General features: G+C 42.1%; 1 protein-coding gene across 1 annotated transcript in view; it reads left to right on the top strand.

Annotated features, from left to right (window-relative positions):
* The window catches only part of TOM1L1 (target of myb1 like 1 membrane trafficking protein), a 244,849-nt gene that overhangs the window by 59,232 nt on the left and 163,013 nt on the right, over nucleotides 1–22,604 (top strand). The gene's annotated exons all lie outside the window — the stretch shown is intronic.

Raw genomic sequence — 22,604 nt, 5'->3', positions numbered from 1 at the left:
AGAGAAAAGGAGTACTTGTGGCACCTTAGAGACTAACCAATTTATTTGAGCATGAGCTTTCGTGAGCTACAGCTCACTTCATCAGATGTATACCGTGGAGTCGTCATTCATTGCAGTTGTCAGTATTTTATTTCTTCAGGTCAGGTGGAGACCACGTTGAAGAAGTGTACTGCTGGGGGCAGGAGTGGGGCCGAGGGGTAGTGATATTGAATAAATGTGAGCTTGTCTCCATCTATTTATCCCCACTTTTATAGTCAGGACTGCAGCATGGTACACTTCTTAAAAAGTTTGCTCCTGGGGATGTTGAAAATAAATGAGGAAGACCTTCTTGAGGCTGAAGAAAATAAATTACTAGCCCTCAGGGCTGAAGGAAATAAATAGGAAGGCCTTCCCAGGGCTAAAGAAAATAAATTAGACATAAAAAGATTCTATTTCTGGGACAAAGATTTATCATTTTAAGGTATGTGAGGGCTAGACTAATATTCTAAAGTTCCATAGAGGAGGGGTTTTTTTTGTTTTGTCTCTGAAAAATCCATTAAGCTCAAAAATACTGATCCCCCACTGAATTTCAAAGTGCCTGCTGCTTCGTCACTCTGTCTTTTCTTCCTGGAATAAATTACTGTCCCCTCTTTCTAGCAGATTATGCTGCTGTGCCATTTCCTTTGCAGGATACTTTGCATATAAGAAGTAAATTGTGCTATTTCAGCTTTGAGGCTCCTTGGCATGAGGATATTCTGATTTATCATTCTCTCCTCACTAACTCTCCTTGAGAGTGTTTCAGAACATTTTGTAATGCAGTGTTGTGGTATAGCTGATCTCACTTTTCTTGTGTTGCTTAAAGAATGGGGAGTTTCTATTATTGGGTAATAACAATAATGGTTCTGTAAGTGACTTCTAGTGAGCACAGGGGGTATGGTTTGTTTTAGAGAGGAATCTGTTGGAAACGGAGAAACTCATAGAACACATTGGATCTGAAGCATTTTTCTGCTTACTCTCACACTTCTGGTCTGGGAGTGTGGGATGGCGGACAGCAGTGGTTCTGTGATATCCTGAGAATCCACAGAGTCCTTCTGCAGGCTTAATGTGATGTTGAGGTCAGTGAGTATCAAGGAACAGCCCCCCTCTGTATCATGACCCTCTGGTACCTGACAGATTTCCATTAAACCCTCCACAGTTGTAACCATCTCTGAGATGAAGGGTAAAACAGAATTTCCAGAGCAAGCGTTTTGCTGCTTCTAGTAAGGAGCCTTTCTGTCCCAGACAATCATGACAAAGGGAAGACCACCTATGGGAGTGGCCAAAAGATCTGTGGAGCTGTGCTCTGCTTTCCCCAGCTTTTGGTATCTGCAGAATTCCTATTCTTCTATCTCTCTATCTATGTGGCCATCACTGTGGTATCTAACTGTGTTCAAAATTATACAAAGCAAACAATGAAGGATGGTATTTCACTTGCTACCATAAAAAGTACCAAGAAAGTGTCTGTAAGTGTTTTGTTTTTTCTAATTCCTTTTGCATCTGCGAGGCTTACTGCAGGAAGGCTAATGTGCCATAAAAACATGGGTCATATGTGTAGTTATAATAGTTGTAAGGTCCCTGATCATTCTAAGCTTGGAGAAAGGAGTTTGATACATGTGGACTAGAGCTGATCGGGATTTTCCATCAGTGTTTTTCGACAGGAAATGCAGTTTTCATGCAATCAAAATTTGCCATGGGGAAATTATGCTGATTTGTTTCTGTTGTCTGGCAAACACTGTGTGTTAGTTGCACATTGCTGACACTGACAGGTAAGACTGGGGGACCCCACAGGTGAGTGATACTTGGGGCATGCAATCCTTTCCCCATTTCCACTCAGTGTGGGGGAGAAGGTGGCTTTGACTCTAAAAGGCTCAGTGCAGTGAGGCTAATGGTTTCCTGTCCCCCTGATTTTCCCATAGTAGGGGAACATCTGAGCCATACTGCACAAGCAAGTGATTGGACGTTCCAGCATTTGCTCCCAGTGACCCTCCTGGAACAGAAGTACCATCAGATCTGCTCTGCTGAAATGTAGCAGCACCAGCAGCATGCCCGGAGGGGAACTCACAACTCCATTTTGTGATTTTTGCCTCTGGCTCACAGCTGTAAAAAGTGTTAGCTAATAAAGTGCTTTAAAAGGAGACAGGGAAAAAAAGGAGGCTGCCTGCCAAGCACAGGGTATATTTAGCTAGCTCTTCCCAGCTGCAAAGGTCCAAGGTAAAACTCAACGGTAGAACTGTTTTTTGATGCCCTGGTAGTGACTTCAGTAGTCAAGATACCAGCCAGCCTTAGGGTAGGACTAGTGCCTTAGGCAGTAAAATCTTCATTACGTCCCTCGTGCCACGTTGTTTTCTTCTGATCTTAAGTTGTGCCTCTGCTGTAGTGGCATGTGTTGTCAGTACCTTGAGGGTAGCGTTTCAGTCTCCTGCATTCAGAGTTTTAGCCTTGTCAATTTTACAGATCATTCTGTAGCTGCTAGGAATTAGCGCTGGACATGAACCAATCTCCCTGGATCTGAATTCAGGATCTGGTCCAAATCACAGCTTCTGTTTACCTAATGGGCTATATCTGAGGTCCAAATCCCAACCCCTTCTCCCCCAGCATTTGAGTACCATCCAGATCAACATTTGAGCTCCCATGGGGCCTAGTTCATTCCATTCTAGAGGCAGAAAATTCAGACCCAGACCTGAGTCCAGACCTAATGTCTTTGTTTGGGCCTATCTCTAGAATGAAGACATTGTCATGTGTATGGAAAGAGAAAAATGCAAGGGCAGGGAGGTGGCTTCAGTTTTCTTTTTCTGAGTCTTCTGAAGGGTCTTGGCATCTGGGAAAACAGAGGCGTGCTTCATGATTGCAAAGCCTTGCCTATGGACTTGTTCAGCTGCACTACCGTGTCTCAAATGCTCCCCGAATGACACAGGTTTCCCAAAGCCTATTTGACCTCCCTTCCCCACCCCCCTTCCAACATCTGTTGGAGTGAGAAACATTCAAAATGAGAGAACATGAATCCAACAAGTTGTATTTCAGCTTTTTGCTTGTTGTTTGTTAGCCCTGAAAGTGTGTTGAGCGCTACCCAAGAAACAAAAGACCTGCCCCTTGCCCTAAGATCTTACAATATAAACTGGCAGCCAAGACACATTTGACACACAGGCTGTGAGATAACCAGAGAAAGGTTCTGCCTAAGGCACTGCTCAGCTCCACCTCCGCAACCACACTGCAGGGTAGGGGAATTGCGGTAGAGGGGGAAATGCTGCCTTACACCTATGGAGATATTTGGGAAGTTGTCCTAACGTAGGAGAAATTTTCTAGAAAAGGCTCATCACAACACGATTAATTGCAAGTTTCTCTTTCGGTGCAAAATGTTTCACACAGCTCTTCTTACATTACTCAACTCTGCCAAAACTATTGGAGTCAGAACATGGAACAAAATCTGCCAGCATGTAATAAGGACTTAGTATAAGAATTCTTTGTAAGCTGGAGACAAAGTTACAAAGTACAGTAGAAGTTTACCATGAGAGATGGGGATCTCCTTTGTTTACGACATTGTGTTGTAGAGATGACCACTCACCCAATTCATAACTTAATTGGTCTGACCTCCGAGATTGAGAAACACATGTGTGCCCCAGGAAACTCTAAGCGGGAGTGCTGTATAGATCTTGGGCAATTGTCTAAATGGCCTTACCTGTCATTATATGCAGCTTCTTTTCCTTGTCAGTCAGTACAGAGGCTCCTAAATATCCCCTCCCCGGGTCATCCTCACAAGTCAATTTTGACATACAGAAAACTTTCAAGACATGCAATTTAAGCAGACGGGATTGAGTAGAAATTGTATTTAGAGTCCAGCCAGTGGTGGCATAAAGAAGGCCAAGAAAGTCTTATTTTCCTTTACCAAAGCATCCGAAAAGATCATATCACTATGCGTGGTGATCAGTTAAGCCAAGCTATCTCAAGTCAGAGACAAGACAGTGCTTTCTAGCTGGAAGGAATTTTCTATTACTTTTCAGGTAAGAACGATCAGATTGAGTTTGAATTATGATAAAAGTTATATAAAGGTAGGTGTCTTTTTTCCCCCCTACTGCAGTAATGCACAAATGGTTTCTTCAAGCTTCAGATAAATTCACCTTGGGCTACTGTAACCAACCATGGAGTGTTTCAGGCCAAAGCAAGAGAGGAACAGGTTTCTAATTTTAAAAAAACGTGTTTTGCAATCTTAGGGCAAGATTATAATTCTCTTTACACACTTGTGCAGAGAAATATGGGGGTGTAATGCAACCCCTCAATCCCTTGCATGGGCTACCTATAACAGTAACCTCCACAGCACCACTCCTCCACTTCCCGTGCACCCTACCACTTCCAGTGCAATGGTGAGCACTGATGAGTCAATGCAGAGGGAGAAGCAATCTGCTCCAGGAATAGAGCTGGCACGTATTACTTCTAAACTCTCCCCGTACTCCCTTGGAGCAAAGGGGAGCCAGGGACCAAATTGTGACTGAGTCACAATCTGCCTTTTGGTTTGCTCCTGGGGCAGCCCGCCCACATGTTGCCCGTCACTTGGAGCTAATGGGGAAGGCCACAATTCAGCCCTTAAAGGGCTGTAAAAAGTCACCCTAAAAATGCTGCCACGTTTGTTTCTCAATGACACCACTTCACATTTATGAAATCAGAGAGCTTTTTATCTCCATAGCTGCCACCCTGCAAATTCACCCTGAGATACGAAAGTCTCTTTGGTTTGTGCGATATTACCAGTAATTATAAATCCTGATGTTGAAACTAAGTTCACAATGCTCTTGATTATGCACAAGATTCTGGCTAACTCCTCAGTAGCTTTTTTGCAGCTGGGGCATTGGTCTGTGTTGAGCAGAACTGTTCCAAAAATGTGGGGTTGGGAGGAATTATCACTTATTAAAAAAAACTTTTAATCTAAATTTGATTTTGATGAAAGTTGACTGATATACTTATCAAGTTCATTTTTAAATTCAGGAATTACTTCACTTAAAGTGCAGCTGACACTGGGGAGGAGCAATTTAGCTATTTTAACTAGGGCCCGGCAACAGCATACAACTGTTTAAAACAGGAAATGATGAATACTGTATCCACTTTAGACCTAGTGCTGCAACTCCTTCTGCTTGTGCACCACTGAAGTCAATGGGGCTTTGCATGTGTGCAAAACACTCCACCTGAGTGGAATAAGTTGCAGGATCAGGCCTTAAGGTGCAGGGAATCTGCAACAGATATAATATAACCCTCCAAACTAAAATTTGGCCAGGACACTGTAACTAAGACTCCTGCTGTGAAATGTGCCCTCCGCTTTCCAATAACTAGATGTAGATAGGACCATGGTTTTACATCTGTTTAAAATGATGTTGGCTCTCAAATGCACCAGCTCTTGTGGTTCCGTACCACATTAGAACCTTGAGCAATAACACTTCCATCTGTTGCCTGATATTCCATAAATACTGACTTGGTGATTAAAACAGTGTTTTTTTTTCCTATGAACTCTTGCTAATGCTCACTTTTTCCCTTGTGCGGATAACTCATGCACATGGGCACATGGGAGACATTGAAAGGAAATGTCTTCTCTCCCCCCCGTCCCCCTGCCCCCCAAGACTATGAGCAAAGAAGGCACTGCGTGATTCTCTTACCGAACCATGAAGCAGAAGTAGTAGTACAACAAAAAGACTGCCACACTTCATTGTAGGAACCAGGCTATTCAGCTGTCTTCTGAATACATCAGACAATCATTTAAGAAACGGGACCTATGCAGCATCACCCAAGATTTGTATTAGTTTAAGGCGCTAAAGGGGTTACGTTTTCCTAATGGTATTTCTATTCAAGAATGTTTTGGCACAAAGATCTTCCTCTGCTGGGGCTTGTAGTTTGAATACAAATAGTTCTGCTCAGCTTTGTATTTATTACAAAACATTTAGCCAAAGGTCACAAAAGTCTATTTAGCATTCACTTGCTGCACAATAGGCAGATGTACACTCTACTATACAATTATGGCTTTTGATCGTATGGGGATAAGTTAACTTTTATCTTGTAAACAGAGAGATTCATGCTGTGGTTTTGCCCCCCCCCCCTTCTGTACTTAATGCTTCCAGTAGATGCACATTGTAAAAGCGGCACAAGATCAGATCTCTCCCGGGTTCAGTTTTATTATGTGAAGCCAAAGCATTCAAATAAATAATTTGCGTCGTGCTGGTACACTGTGCTAGGCTAAGCATAAGCCACTCTGGAAGACATCAACAAAAGTACGAGTGTGACATCTATTGACAGCACAAGACTAGAATCCAGCTGTTCCATTGAACAGACAGATGCTAAACAGTATGGTATGCAACCATCACTGCCAGCACTAGCAGCAATGAAGCTCCGGGCAAGAATCCACCATTTTAGGGGGAAACACTAGCTCTGCCTCTGTCTCATATATTTTCTCTGATTTTATGTATTTTCTAAGGCACCGTTGAGTTATTGAAATTAATGTTATTTATGTTATTTCCCCATATTACAAAATCTCTGCTGTCAACATTAATAAGACTATCTACTTCTTTGTTTGTTTATTTGTATTGTAATAGTGTTGAAAGGGCCCAGTCAGGGTCAAACATATGGAAAGATATGATCCCTGTCCCAAATAGTCTAAAAGCCAGATTGTGAAGCCGTTACTCACCCTGTGAGCTCTCGCCCAGGTGAGTAGTCCCAGTGAAGACAGCTGGAGGATGATGTGAATAAGGGCCTTAAGTAGACAAGACCACAAACAGTAACAGAGAACGTCGAAAGAAAATATCAACAGTATAAAACATGTTCTTTACATTTTCTTTTAATTTCCGTAAGCCACCCTACTGCCTTACCCTGCTCTGCCTGGGTTTCCTAGCCAACTGTCTCCACCATTGTTGAATCCAGTTTCCCTCCCTATGCGCTGCTCACACCCACAGAAATACAGCTGAAGACCACCTCTTATAGAAAATCCCTATCTTTAAGTGACCATTTTAAATGGTCCTCTGTGGTTTCCAGTGCACTATTAATATTTAAAGACCTTGGGTGGGATTTTGACTTAGGAGCACATGGCAAGAGTTTCACCAGCAAGTTTTTTAAGTGCCCATCTCCCTTTGAAAGCCAAAGGGAAGTGGCCACCTAACAGCCTTTTTTGACTTTCTACGACATGTCGTATAGGAGTGAAAAGAAGGGTGGTCCAGTGCACAGGGCACTAGCCTGGACCTTAGTAGACCCAAATTCATTTTTCCTGATCCAGCACAGGCTTTCTGTGTGATCTTGGGCAAGTCACTTAGTCTCTCTGTGCCTCAGTGTCCCATCTGTAAAATGGGGATTATAGCCTTGCCCTACCTCACAGGGTGTTGGGGGATAAATGCATTAAGAATTTTGAGGCACTCAGATACTGCAGTAAGAGAGGCTTTATTAGCATCTCGGATGAGATGTAGTAAAACAACTAATTAGATGAAGTGAGCTGTAGCTCACGAAAGCTCATGCTCAAATAAATTGGTTAGTCTCTAAGGTGCTACAAGTACTCCTTTTCTTTTTGCGAATACAGACTAACACGGCTGTTACTCTGAAACCTAATTTTATCTACTCTTTCTGCCTAACTGTCTGTTTTAGACACTTCATTGCTCTCATCATCATAATAGCTGATTGCCAAATACATCTAATTAAGGAAGTCCAGTGCTGTGAGATAACGGACTGTTCTTTCCTCTCTTGCCTTGGCTAAGTGGGATTTCCATGGGTTGTTTTAGAGGAAGATACCTCACTGGCCATATTGTGACCTCCATTACTGGGACATGGCCTATGCAATGAGTCCTGTCTTGTGCTGAATTCTAAAAGACCTGAGAAAAGGGTTGTTTCTGCTCTCCATCAGTAAAGAGTTCCACAACTAAAGGCACTTCCTTCATTGAATACATTCTGCCTTTGTCATCTGACAGTTTCACCTTCAGTTCCCCTAGCCTAATTTCTCTCTGGATTTAAGAATTCTAGATGTGGTGTGAAAAGAGTAGTGGTCTTTCACGTAGTCAGTTCCTTTAGAACTTTGTAGAGAAGGAGCTTGATAATAAGCCATTATTTGATGGTGAAAATAGAGGCCTTTTGCATAGTATTCACTTTCATCAGTGTAATGGGAGCCCAATCTGGAAGTGAAAAAGACATGGATTACTACAACTTACAATTACACATCCTTGCTCCCACTAGGAACACAAATAAAACTGAAAGATATAACTTAAAGCTTCGCAGGTACATAGCAAGAAGCATCATAAAATCAAAGACACCAGCAAAATCTCCTCTGAGCTCTTTTTCCCCCCATATTGATATCTCTTTAAAAAGCAATACATTCCTTCCATGAGTTCATACAAGATGCAAATTTATGAGTGAAAGCGGTGACAATGTGTGTGCAATTTCTAAATTTGCCTGTTCTCAAAGCCCCAAATTTTTAGCACCAAAATTAAATCACAAGTTGAGGGAGATGAGATAGTATAGCTATGGCATTGGGGGTGGGGGGTGTGAATATGGCTATTAATTTGTAATTTTGTTTTGTTGATAGTGAGATAAAAAAGCTTTCTGTACATGATGCTATTAGGTGTGATAGATTTGAGCATCCTTGCACTGTCTCTCGCTACCGAATAAATCTGATTGTCTGTTACAAGCTAATAACTCTGCTGATCATTTTAACTCGGATGTTTCAGAGTAAGCCAGCCTTCTTCCTGTTTTCCGTCTAAGGTTCTTGACGATGCTGGAATGGATTGAAGATTGTGTAAAAGTAATGGAATTAGGCTGTTAGTACAGTTCTGCTGAATGTGTCCTCAGCTCTCCTTCACTTGAGAGATTCATCTTTCTTAAACTCTCCCTGCTCTGCAGTACAGCTGAACAGAATAACATTAGCTACTGCTTGTCATTATATCACTAGTTAGACATACCCTTCTTTCACATGAGGAAACTCGGAGCAATAACACTCATTAACTGCTTACATTAAAGCCTTGACAAAAAACAGGTTGGAGTGTGAAAACTCATTTACACCTGATATAAGGGGATCATTAGCTAGCTGAACAATTATAGGGAGTGTAAGGCCAAACCACTGAAAGAACTACAGGCTGAAAAAAGGATTCCTGTATAAGGTGTCTAGGAACCATTAACTCCTTGCAGCACTACCTACCCAGAGGTTTGTTGTTTTTGATGTTCTCCCTAAACTCAATTTTGTACATAAAGGGTGCATGTATTTTGGTGTAATTGCATGCAGATGATCAAGAAATGTTTTTCTTTTTCAGCCGGCCTTCCTCTTTGGCCCAGTCATTCAGCTAGCTAGAGAGAGATACCAGAGGAGAAAGTCAGGAGGAACAAAGGGTCCTGTGTGAACTTCCTTGGGCAGGAAATGGCCGTGTTGATAACCACTGCTAGCGATCTGAGATGAACACTCTGAGAAATGGCAAACCTTGCATTAAAATAAAACATTTTCTAGAGGAAATCACATGTTATATTTGCCAGTGTCACACTTGTTCAAGGGCTTCCAGGCAAGGCTTTCACAGAAAGACTTGGATTGGATACGGATACTGAATGGGAGGGTCTGAGAAGTAAATTTGTTTTGTCAAGTTAACTGAAGATTTCTCCTCTGTTGACACAAGCTAAAAGGCCTCGTTTTGAAGCACACTGGGTATGTGTGTTGCATTGTCCTCCCGTGGCTGCTCCACAAAGTTGTGGTAAGCTCCTAATGTAGTTTCTCCTTTAGCTGAAAAGATAGAAGTACTGTATGACAATTTGTCTGTATACAAGGCAATAAATCTTCTTGAGATTATGAAGTCCTGGTATACATAAGCCTTGTGATTATCTGTCTTCTAGCCTCATACTCCCTGTGCTAAGGAGACAAAGGGAGTGGTGCCTATGAATAGGTCAGTCATTAAAGACTATCAGAACCTAAGTAAATCTTGCTGGGAAGAGCAAAAGAGTAACTGTATCCTAGATAAAACCAGTTTTCTCCAACTTTTCTGCAGAAGAGCTGGGGTTTGAGGTAATGGAATTTCCCCAGAATGAAGCAGGACAAAGAAAGCAGGTGTTTGTGCTAGCATTTAAAAATGCACAGAGACAAAAGAAAGCTTGGGGCAGGAGAGAGGTACAAAGGGACATGCTTCTGTAGCAGAGGGGCCATGTTTTGATTGGAGGGGGACCAGCCTGGAAGAAGGAAGCTGGCTGCAGAAGAGAGAGGGGGTCCATGGTTTGGAGTAGTAGCCATGGTGCAAGTACGGTGGTACGGTCCGGTACGCCGTACCAGTAAGATATTTATAGCCAGTACCCTGTACCAGAAAGATACAGGAGGAGCAGAACATGGGGCTACCAGGCAGCCCTGTGCCATCAGCTCCTCTGGAACACCCCCCAGCCCTGTCCTCCAGCGGGGCTACTGTACAGACCACAGACAGGACTCAGGAGATGCAGCCTTCTCTGGGTTCTGTACAGCAGCCCCGCCTGGGGGGCAGGGCTGTAGGTGGTACAACCGCATTGGAGGAGCTACTGGCATGGGGCCACCCAGAAGCCCTACATTCTGCTCCTTTTGCTGCTGCCATTCTGGAAAGCCCTACGGTTCAGAAGTCTCCGACACAGCAGGAGGAGGACAGAGCCGCCTCCCCCCCTCCCCCAGGTAACGTGGGATGGATCATGGGCAGGGGACAGGGAGAGAGTGGGGGCCCCAGGCGGGGTGGAGAGGAGTCACATGGAGGGTCACGGGGGGAGGTCACATGCCCCCCTTTAGCTGGTGCCCCCCTTTTGTGTCATTCCCATGAGTACTGCGTAATAGTAAGAAATGAACTCTACTTGCACCACTGAGTAGTAGCCATGAGCTACAGCACAAGGATCCTGGACAGCCTGAAAGGACATTGATCCTGATCCCAAAGGACGCTGAAGAGGCGGGTAATGGCAAATAGCCGTATTATTATTTTTACCTAGAACTCTATCTCTTGGCTATCTAAAGGGTAATTGGGATAGAAAGCCTTTGTCTGTTTGCTTCAACTGTCACATGTCCCTGAAGAGGTAAATGGTAACCAAAAGGTTGGAGTTCTGGGGAAGGGTATGTGTCACGGGGTCTATGCCGGCACTTCCACTTTTGTGCCTGCACCCTGTGTTTAGGCTGGTATAATTAAGAGTCCCATCACCTTCAGTGGTTTCACCTTTATTTACAGTGTTCTTGTGCAGTCCCAATTCCCCCAACAACAATCACACTACAGACCCCTCCCAGGGTCTTCCGGCCCATGAGGTGCCTTCCAGTAGGTAAGGAGACAGAGAAACAGCCCTCCTGTCTCATCCCAGCCCCCAGCCCCCCCCCGTCATTGAGGTTTACCCAGGGCTTTTATAGCCCTCCCAGTCTTTAGCCCAGCTGTTCCCACTCGGCCCAGCTTGTTGCTCTGAGCTAGCCTTCATTAGGGCTTACAGCTGGGCTCCCTGCTGCATACCCATGTCTCTCTACCTGGCCTTTTGACTGGAGAGCCATCTGCAGCCAGCATTTTGACAGGGCTTTAAAGGGGGTTTTACCCCTGCCCTGCCACAGTATGCTTCAGCAATAAGTGAGTCTGGATGGCGGGCACCAGTCTCAGGACCTAGGCAGTTGAAACATTAGGTCACCGCTCTTTAAAGGGGCTTCTAGAAAGAGAATCTGCACCCCAAAAGAAAGCATAAAAACCAAGAGGCAGCGCCTGGACTCTGCTCAAAACTAAGAAAGCTCAAAAGCGGGACCCAAACACAGCAGCCTAGTGAGTATCAAGCAGAGAAGCACTTTAATACACCTTTATGTCAAGCTGGTGCTCTGGGGGATGAAGGTCTGGGGTCCAGCACCTGCCGATGAGTTAGGATGAGACTTATCACATAATTGTGGCATTAGCACTAAATAGTTAGGACCAGATTTAGTCCAAGTGTTATGTGGCGAATTGGGTATTTGTGTGTGTAAATGGCCAAATCTGATCCTTTGTGCTCTTGTTTACCCAGTTTACATATGTATACGAAATTAGGCATGCATTTGTGCATGGAGGCTGCAGCTGCATGCTTCCAGTGTAGAATCCTGATCCTTACAAATTTAAGTTCAAAAATTTGAACACTTATGAAGTGAAGACCTTCAGCTGTAAAGGCCAAGGAAAGAAAGAGACATATTTGAAGCAAAATAAGCTGATCTCTTAAATACATTACAGTAGTGTAGACCAAATGTACTCCATTGTCTGGAATTCCTTTGCTATGATTTTATCATAATTGGAGCCTGAACATTCATTAATTATACTGAGTGTATTCAGAGTAAGTCAGGTAATCATTACTTTTCACAGTTACTCATGAAGGTTGTAATTAAAGCGCTCTTGCCGTTCTCCTTCAATTTCTGTTAAACAGTCTTGTACTACGTCAAGATTTCCTTTCTCGTCATCTTTTCCACATCTCCCTTTCGCTTTGTGTAGTGTTGCTCGGAATTGTTTACAAGTTACTGCCTTCTCCCCAAAGTAGCAGTGTTTCACTGATCAATGAATGATCCTCGTATACATCTTCTTTTCTTCACTGCGTAACATTTCCAGAATTGTGTGGAATCTTGACATGAAAGTACTATCGCAGTGTGAATCACTAGCGAATGAGGAGAATTGCTTCATAATGTGGACCAATATCTTTGAATTGAAAAGGTATCTGAGGCCTTTCTGGAGCATGATAATTAGCTAACTTTCTGTAGGATTTGTTTTTGTGTTCTCATGTAGGCATGTATTTTTGGAGATGACTACAGGGTATTAGCCATACTGATTTAGGGGATATGTATTCTGCTCTTTTAAATTCTAAGGCATGCTGGCACAGTGTGACCATATGTGACAGTGTACTGATGCTCTCCAGGTTTCAGAGTAGCAGCCATGTTAGTCTGTATCTGCAAAAAGAACAGGAGGACTTGTGGCACCTCTCCAGTGACTCATCAGGATAGAGTCAGGACTCGAGTTATCAATTATTTTTCACAGCAAATTTATTAAAATTTACATTTGTTGAAATTTCCCATAAAAACCGTGTTGGTATTTTGGCCTGTATACGCCAGCACTCATCCACGTACCTGCCTGTCTGCTGGCATGACATTTTTATGAGCAGAGTTTCATTTTCTTAGAACTCATAGTTACAAGTAGCACTACTCAGAACAGAGAATGTGGAGCTTGATTCACCCCTTTCACCAGTATAACTTCACTAGAAGTTGATGGAGTTGCCCTGTTATAAAGCTAGCATAAGGGAGAGAAAAATCAAGAACAAAGTCTTTTTTGGGCCAATGCAATATAATATACAGGTGATCTGACACATTCTGTTTTAAGTTAATGCTCCTGCTAAATCTCTTACTAACTTTATTGTCTCTGAAGAGGACATTACCATCCATCATGCCAATAATTCACTGATTGGAACATACTAGCACATATTTGCATTGTGCTTACTGTAATGATTTCTAAAGGAGATGTTCTGATCTAACATGTCTGGTAACATTTGGTCAGCAAATAATTGATTAAAGGTCTTGAATACTATGCAGTGAGATAAGACTATAATGGCTATAGTTGTTGGATTCAGTGATTGCTAAATAATGGATCACTTGGGGCTCCAACCTGCCAGTGCGCTGATGAACAGGATAGTACTGAGCCACAGACTAGAGCTGCTGAACATGGTGTATTATTCATTACTGAATTAGGTATGTGTCTCTGGTTGACACTAAGAATAACTGAAACTCTTTTGCTTTGCATTTCCAAAGGAGTCTAAGGGAGTTAGTCCCCCCAAATCTCATTCAAATTCCCTTAGGCTCTTTTGAATATCCAGTGTTCCTTTCATTTGGAAGGAAATAGCCCTGATCTTGCATCTGTTGAATTCAGTGGCAAAGCTCATGTCGATATTGATAAGAGCAGGATTGAGCCACATAAGTGCAAAATATTGCTATAATTATTATTGGCCCAATTCAGTGGAGTAAGATGCCACTCAGTGTGAGTAAGGGTGGCAGCATCTGGCCCAACACTATTGTTCCACATCCTTAGATCCTTTGGAGTAGTGTGTACTGACATTTTCTCTTCTTCCAAAAGAGAGAACTTCCTATGACCTCTTCTGTGAGCTTCAAAAATACAGTGTGATTTATGGTTATCCTGATTTATGTGCTGCTTCATTTGGGCTCTCTGGCAGTATTTGGACAAGAGCTGAGATTTAAAGAAGACTGGTTTACACCTCTCACTGATATTCTATTTTATTTTTTGCTCACTTTGCATGCCCAGGTTCCATTTAGAACCCAAAGAGGAGATGATGCGATATCACAAGAAAGTTCTCATGACACTTCCAGATCAATTTCACAGGCTCTCGAGGTTTGTGCATATTTTGTACAAGTGTCTGAATGTCTGAGTGCTTTCCTGAAACAAATCCCCAAAGCTGATGAGTGAGGTTCAGCCTTCACTACTACTGAGTCTGATTTGCAATAGTTATGTTTAAAATCATGAGGAAAGTCCACCAGAAATAACAGCCACAGAATTATAGTGCCAGGAATAGATTAGAAAGGATGGGGAGTGACTGCTGGCACTTTCTGTTCTCTTTGCTCACACAGCTATTTGTTGTTCAGGTTTTTCTGTGTCTGGATTTATCTGAAGTCAGACACTCAAATACAAATTGGAATTTAAACTTTCAGGTACATGTACATCACCTCTTCAGAACAAGGTAGTATGAGATAATGGTTAGTCCCACAGTGTCAAACAGAAAAGGAGCCAGCCTGCGAGGGTATTATATTTGGCAGATGTCTTCAGAGGAAAGACATGACACTTACAGTAAATAGAATTTCCCACAAATTAATGAAATGTTCTGCAAACTTGCCTGTCTGTTTTCTTAACTCCTTGAGGTTTTACACTCTGTGAAAATAACAAGCTCTGGAAAGTTGGAGACCAGTTAGTGTTGTTGGAAGAGAATAATATACAATGAATCCTGTCTAAACGAGCACCTGATATATAAAGCCTACAAAGATGAACCCTAAAAAATACATTTACCATACACTGTACTAATCTCCATTGATAATGCTTATATGTAGATAGCCATTTAAATTAATATCTGATGAATAGCTTAAAGTCAAAAAGAAGAAAACCCTACTATAAATGGAGGTAAAATAAATTGCAAAACATGTTTTTAATAAATATTAATAATTAATTGTTGTGTTGAGTAAAAGGAAAAAAACAGGAAGTGCAGGTATATTGAGTAGATTTGTGAAATAGTGGGGAGAAGGGGAGTTTTTTCTCCCATCACAACTTTTGTTTCCTGTGAAACTGAAGGAATTCACCATAGTGTGTGAGAAGAAAAGATAACTGTTCACACATAACCCATCTGAATCTAATACTTTGTAGTCCTGCTAACTGTGAGACAGATTTTGCTCTCAGGTATGCCTTTGGATATTCAGAGAAACTCCAGGGAAGTTACTCTGGATATATGAAGGAATAACCAAAAGCAGAAATTGTCCCCAGGGCCCTGATCTCATACAAATCAATGTGAGTCCTTCCATAAGGTTCTAAAAATAAGAACATGGAGTCAAATTAATTCCTAATGTAATACCACTGATATCAAAAGATAAACCAAGGAAAGACAAAAGAAGACACTGGTTCATTGCATTTGTATAGAATGTATTATCTAGGTCCTTGTTTACATGTACAGCAGTTACATGAATTATTTCCTAATAAATAGGATGAACAATGATGTTAAAAGAATGCAACCTTAATTCTGCCCTCTGGTGTGTCCATCCTGAGTGAGGTTGGGTTCCTGTGGAAGGAATATGATGTGGTTGTGTAATTAAAGACTGTATCATAATGCCAAGGGCAAAATTAAGATTTTGCACAGAAATCTTTCCTATTCCGTGTAATTGGATTCCATACTCAAAAATTTCACTGCATTTGCATTGAAAACTTGCTTTCTTCCTGATCCATAGTGCCCAGTGCTTAATTTGTAATGAAAGAGGTGCCAGGGCTCAAGCAATCAGGTGCCAGGGCTGAAGAAATTTTTTTTTTACTTTCATAACTGATGCGACAAACCCAGAGGTGCTGTGGCTATGAATTGCCAAGGATAGAGCTGTCGGGGCTCAGCCCTGGCACAAATTAAGCACTGATAGTACCCTTGCCATGAGCCAATACCTTAATACGACAATCTGGATGAAAGCGACCATGTCACAAAAAGCACCACACTAATTTGCAATCTTAGATGAAAGGTCAAAACTGAGGCACAACAGATGCAAAGTATGGGAAGGTTCCACTTCTACTGTATCTGTTCTGTGGATATATTCGGTAATGGAGTGACTTTGCTTATACCTTATCTACTGGATTCCCCTTGGCGTAGTAAAATCCAAGCAAGTCCTCCAGATGACACACTTTCTGTAGGTTTAGGATGTGGGGACCACATTTATCTTTTCAGCTTTATCAAAGAAACATTTTAGCAAAGTTTAAAATTAATTAATATCACACAGCTAAATCTGAATCCCACAGATTAGATTAAAGTTTATCCAATAAGAGCTGATTCTCTGGATATAAACGAACACATCATCTGCATGAGATTTAATTGAGAAAACTGCATCAAAAAGGCAAATTAAATACCAAGAACATAACAGATTTTTGACAGAGAAACACTGTGGGAAGTAAAAAACCATCTGTACACAGAAGAACAGAATGACATTTTATGCATGATATTGGCCAGATAATATTTTCTTTTTCATGCATTATCCATGTTAAACATTTTGGTAAAACAGATACATTAATGCACTTTTCCCTATCACCTGGTGTTAGGTATAATGATGAAAAGATTCCTGCCAAGTGAAAATGAAGCTCGTGCAATATAGATTGTTAAAAATATTATTCAGGATTTCTAACCAGCTTCCAATCTTATAAATAATTCCATGTGTTTAAACTATGACTAACCTTTCCTGAACTGGGTAGGTTCATGTACTATATATTAGGTCTTCAACTAAAATTAGCCCCATTGTAAAAACTAAAATAATTATAAAAATTACTCTTTGCAGCACATATTTCAGAAACTCAGAACTATGGCCATCTGTTATTGCCTGCACGTGGAAATAGCAGCATTCCTGTAATGCAGTCACAGCCCTGTGTCCTTCCATATGCCAGTATGTTACCTGACACTTCATAGGCCAAGATGCCCAGCCGCCATATAGAGCTAATGCTACTTTCTCATTATTTCAGTGAAACCTGTAATTGAGATAGAAACTTGATTTGGGGGAGGAGGGGAATGAGGCAGATACTCATTGTACCACTCAGCTAGTCTCTGATAAGTACCACAAAACATTCAAATGGACTAATAAGGCCCAAGATATCTATTGAGTTACAGAAGGATCAGAAAGAAAAGGAGTACTTGTGGCATCTTAGAGACTAATCAATTTATTTGAGCATAAGCTTTCGTGAGCTACAGCTCACTTCATCGGACGCATTCAGTGGAGAATACAGTGAGGAGATTTATATACACACAGAACATGAAAAAATGGGTGTTTATCGTGCACACTGTAAGAAGAGTGATCACTTAAGATGAGCTTTTACCAGCAGGAGGGGGTGCGGGGGGGAAGAAAACCCTTTGTAGTGATAATCAAGGTGGGCCATTTCCATCAGTTAACAAGAATGTCTGAGGAATGGGGTGGGGGGGGCGGAGGGCGAGGGGAATAAACTTGGAGAAATAGTTTTACTTTGTGTAATGACTCAACCACTCCCAGTCTCTATTCAAGCCTAAGTTAATTGTATCCAATTTGCAAATTAATTCCAATTCAGCAGTCTCTCCTTGGAGTCTGTTTCTGAAGTCTTTTTGTTGAAGAATTGACACTTTTAGGTCAGAAGTCGAGTGACCAGAGAGATTGAAGTGTTCTCCGACTGGTTTATGAATGTTATAATTCTTGACATCTGATTTGTGTCCATTTATTCTTTTTCGTAGAGACTGTCCAGTTTGACCAATGTACATGGCAGAGGGGCATTGCTGGCACATGATGGCATATATCACATTGGTAGATGTGCAGGTGAACGAGCCTCTGATAGTGTGGCTGATGTGATTAGGCCCTATGATGGTGTCCCCTGAATAGATATGTGGACACAGTTAGCAACAGGCTTTGTTGCAAGGATAGGTTCCTGGGTTAGTGGTTCTGTTGCGTGGTTGCTGGTGAGTATTTGCTTCAGGTTGGGGGGCTGTCTGTAGGCAAGGACTGGCCTGTCTCCCAAGATTTGTGAGAGCGATGGGTCGTCCTTCAGGATAGGTTGTAGATCCTTGATGATGCGTTGGAGAGGTTTTAGTTGGGGGCTGAAGGTGACGGCTAGTGGCGTTCTGTTATTTTCTTTGTTGTGCCTGTCCTGTAGTAGGTGACTTCTGATGTGAGTTAACTTTAAGAACATTTTCACTAAAAGCACATGGCATTAAATGTTTCTTTCTCCAGAGTTACCCTGTTCTTGTCTTTATACTTCACATTTCCCAAGTGTAGCTAACTTCAGACTTAAAGAAAATAGACAAGCCAAACTATCCTTAATAGTCATTGATTCCCATGCAGCCTTGTATGATATACACCATACAATGGGGCTGGCTAGTGAAAATCACTCTGTTTCTCTGAGCTGTCAGTGTGCCTCTGGAATCTGCAGAGACTTGTGTGAGTTCAAAATAATGAACTGAGACCTCGGGACAATTATTTATTTTCAAATTGGTGAAGAGCCATTTTCTTTTCAGTTCCAGAAATTAAACTCCCCAAAAGCCAACTTGCTCTACAGAAAATTAATAAAGCAAAGCATGCTGGCAGTAACATACACATGTTTATTTATATGAGATGTCTTCAGTTAGGAGGAATAAGATGAGAAATTGATCCAAATGGCTGCACTCCAAGGGGATTTACTCCCAGTCTAAACCCATTTCCATGTTTCAACTCAGAATCGATGGAACTTGAGTCCTTCTTTGAATGTATAAGGTTAAGATCCTATTAATGCTCACTCTGCTAGCTCAAAGTAATATTTTTCTTCATAATAGATGGAGGGCTTGGCCAGCCAAGTCTAGCAGAGAGTGGAATGGGACGAAATGGAATTAGAGACTGAGGGCTTGTCTACACAGCAAGTGATTTTGCTACAGACCAGGGTGAAAATCTACAGTGCACCAGCTTGTTGCAAAGTAACATCCCACATAGACACTGCTACAGCTTGCTGAAAGTCCCAGACTGCGGCTTAGTGTACTACTACATGCCGCACAGTAGCTTGCTGTCTAGACAAGCCCTGACTAGTGGTCCTCATTCCATGTACAGTTTGAACCCATCATCTTTAGTTAAATCTGAACAGGATTGAAATTGAGGTTGCATTTGTGAAAGTGCAGGAAGAATTTTGAATGTGTAAAGTTACACAGATTCAGGAATCTATTAAGGTATTTCTAGAGCATTCATCACCATGTTATCTATGTATTGAATGAAACCTTGTTCAAAAGGTAAATCTGATATGTGACTTCCACTGTGGCCTGTACTGTTAAATTCATATGGGTGGAACACCTGTAGCAGACGTATTCCAATATGAGCTTTCTCTAGTAACATTATATAGTCAACTTTGAATTAGAATCCAAGAATTAGAGGCCAGTGAATAATTTGCAAGGAAGAATTTGACTCTCTATTCCCTTTTTCTGCTTGGGAAATATCCACCAGTATGAGCCCGGATGTGTGTGTGTTTTGGGGGATGGGGTTGAGTGTGTATCCATTATTTAGACTTCTTCAACAGCTGGCTTCCCCCCCCCCCCCCCCCGCCCACTGTCTGGATTGGTTGCATATTTTTGTGATTGGTAATATAAATCACTTACCACCACCACCCCCCTCGCCACTCCCCTCCCCCCAGCTTTGTAAGCATGCAAGCTCTTTGGGCAACATACTTGAGATTTGATTTAAAAATTTCTTTTCCTGCACATTTATGCCAGTAAACTCGATTGGTTCAGTTTTCACAAGGAAAGTGGGGGGCTAACATGGCTCCTCCAAATAAATATTCATGGGTATTTTGTGTTTTGCATTTTTTCATAGGTGTAGTAGAAACAAACTTCTTTGGACAGGTGAGTCCCCTCAAAATGAATGGCAGGTAAATGAAAAAACAAATAAAAGGAAGCACTTCCCTATAAGGTGTATAATTAATTTGTGAAAACCATGGCACATATGTGAGAGTCAAAGGCTGTCGCTGAAGCTTAAAAAAGACTAAATAATGAATTACCAATAACAACTTTTGTAATTAGGCATGCTAAGTTAAGGGCATTCTAAGGTGATGTGCTGAGTTACCATGGTGATGAACACGGTATAAGAAACAGAATCGAATGGAATGGAGTGCTTCCAATGGAACTGCGGGAGAGAGAATCCACGGGCAAAGGAACAAAATCTCATGACAGCCATAAGAGGGGAAGAAGATTCTGATAGCATATATGGTTACTGTAAGGTTATTTTCAGGTGAAATGCCATCTAAACCCTGTGTGTGTGTGATACACCAGGTGTGCTCCAGTTGCAGATAATGACTAGATACCCATTGAATTTTTTAATTCAGTTGTGGGGGGGATTGGATAAACTGTCATAGTTTCTTTATTAAAAAGCTTGCAAGAAACATTAGTTCAAATCAATTGATTAATACAGCATGTATAATTATTTCGAAGTTGCTATTTTGACTCATATTTTACCCTCAGACATCAACAGGCATGACAGCCCATACAGCATGGAGAGAAAGTATATTTCAGGGGTCTGAAGACAGACAGAGTTTCATAAACCTTCTTGCCATTATCTTTTCCTCGCTTTCCTAATCCCCCCTTCTCTAATTAAACTCTCACAGCAAGGACAATGGTTATTCATCCATGATAAAAACAACCCTGTCAAGTTTCCCCTCACATTCTATTACACTTAGGATTTCATATCCTTGGAAAAAATACTGTTAGTAACAGATTTCCCCCATTTTGGCTTTGAAATGTATCCATTTGAAAGACTAAGTAGGAGCGGCTCTAATCGCTTCAGAAATACGGCCTCTGTTCAGCAGAGGTGCTTTGATCTTTGTCTGCGGCTGTAGAGACTCTGGGGGCATCAGAACATATGCAGAGCCCAGTTTTGAACCAAGAACAAAAAAGAAATTAAAAAAGTATTTTTTTCTTCCCTGTCAATTGCTGTGGCTGGATTCATCTCCAGACTGTCTGGAAACTGTCTGTTCATCTCCAGACTGTCTGTTTTCTGCAGAAAAGGACCTGGAGATTACAGTGGACGAGAAGCTGGATATGAGTCAACAGTGTGCCCTTGTTGCCAAGAAGGCTAACGGCATATTGGGCTGCATTAGTAGCATTGCCAGCAGATCGAGGGAAGTGATTATTCCCCTCTATTCGGCACTGATGAGGAGGATTCCAAAGAGGATGGAGCTAGATTGTTCTCAGTGGTGACAGGTGACAGAACAAGAAGCAATGGTCTCAAGTTGCAGTGGGGGAGATCTAGGATATAAGAAAACACTATTCCACTAGGAGGGTGGTGAAGCACTGGAATGGGTTCCCTAGGGAGGTGGTAGAATCTCCATCCTTAGAGGTTTTTAAGGCCCGACTTGACAAAGCTCTGGCTGGGATGATTTAGTTGGGGTTGGTCCTGCTTTGAGCAGGGGATTGGACTAGAGGACCTCCTGAGGTCTCTTCCAGCTCTGATATTCTCTGATTCTGTGAAACAGAAAGGCAACAGCACAACTCCGGTGAAGGAGTTAGGCAGGGAGAGAATTAATACACATTTCATGAGCTGAGAAAGTACTGCCGGTGTCAGCCCTCATTGAAGGTTTAAATGAGTGTAAATGGTGGATTGTCTATAACCTGAAGTCTCTAAATCATGCTTTGGGGACTTCAGTAACTCAGCCAGAGGTTAGGGGTCTGTTACAGGAGTGGGTGGGTGAGATTCTGTGGCCTGCAATGTACAAGAATTCAGACTAGATGGTCATGAGGGTCTCTTCTGACCTTAAAGTCTAATGAGTAGCTTGTAGCCAGGAGGTGGGGAATGAGGCAGGCTGAGCCAGAGTGAGTCAAAGCATTATTGAAAGGTCATAACAAGTGTGGGATGATCTAAGATTCGGACCTGTTTGGTAAGGAGGAAAAAGTAATAAGAATCTTTCTTATTTAATCTAAGGAAATCTTGGCTGTGGGAATCCCCTTTGTTTCCATTTAGACAAACCATGTGGATAACTGTACCTTCGAGAGACTCTGGAAATAAGCTGTTGGAACCGATTGTTGTGTTATGCAGAGCTCACATGATGCGATCCTGATCTATGAGAAGTTACTCAGACACTGGGCGAAGCAGACCTTGGTCAGGCTCCTGTGAGTGGTCACTGAACACCACAAACCCTGGCTCTAAAAAGTCTTTTGCGTGTTATTTTGAGAGCACTTCTCTACAGGCGGCTCTTTGTTTCATTACAGCAGTGCCTACAGAGGTCCCACCCAAAACTGGCCCCCACTGTGGTAGGTACTGGATGAACACATACTAAGAGACCGTCCCTGCCTCTGTGGCTGTGTCTGCATTTATGGCAGCGTGTAGACTACAGGCACCACCCATGAAGCTACATCCCACAGTGAAATTCAGGTTGTTGCTGCGCTGTGTAGATACGCACCTCAGCGAAAGGTTCCAGCAG

The sequence above is a fragment of the Caretta caretta genome, chromosome 14 (assembly GCF_965140235.1).
Source record: "Caretta caretta isolate rCarCar2 chromosome 14, rCarCar1.hap1, whole genome shotgun sequence".
Lineage (NCBI taxonomy): Eukaryota > Metazoa > Chordata > Testudines > Cheloniidae > Caretta > Caretta caretta.
The sequence above is the reverse complement of the archived record's forward strand: the minus strand, read 5'-3'. Positions and strand labels throughout refer to the sequence as shown.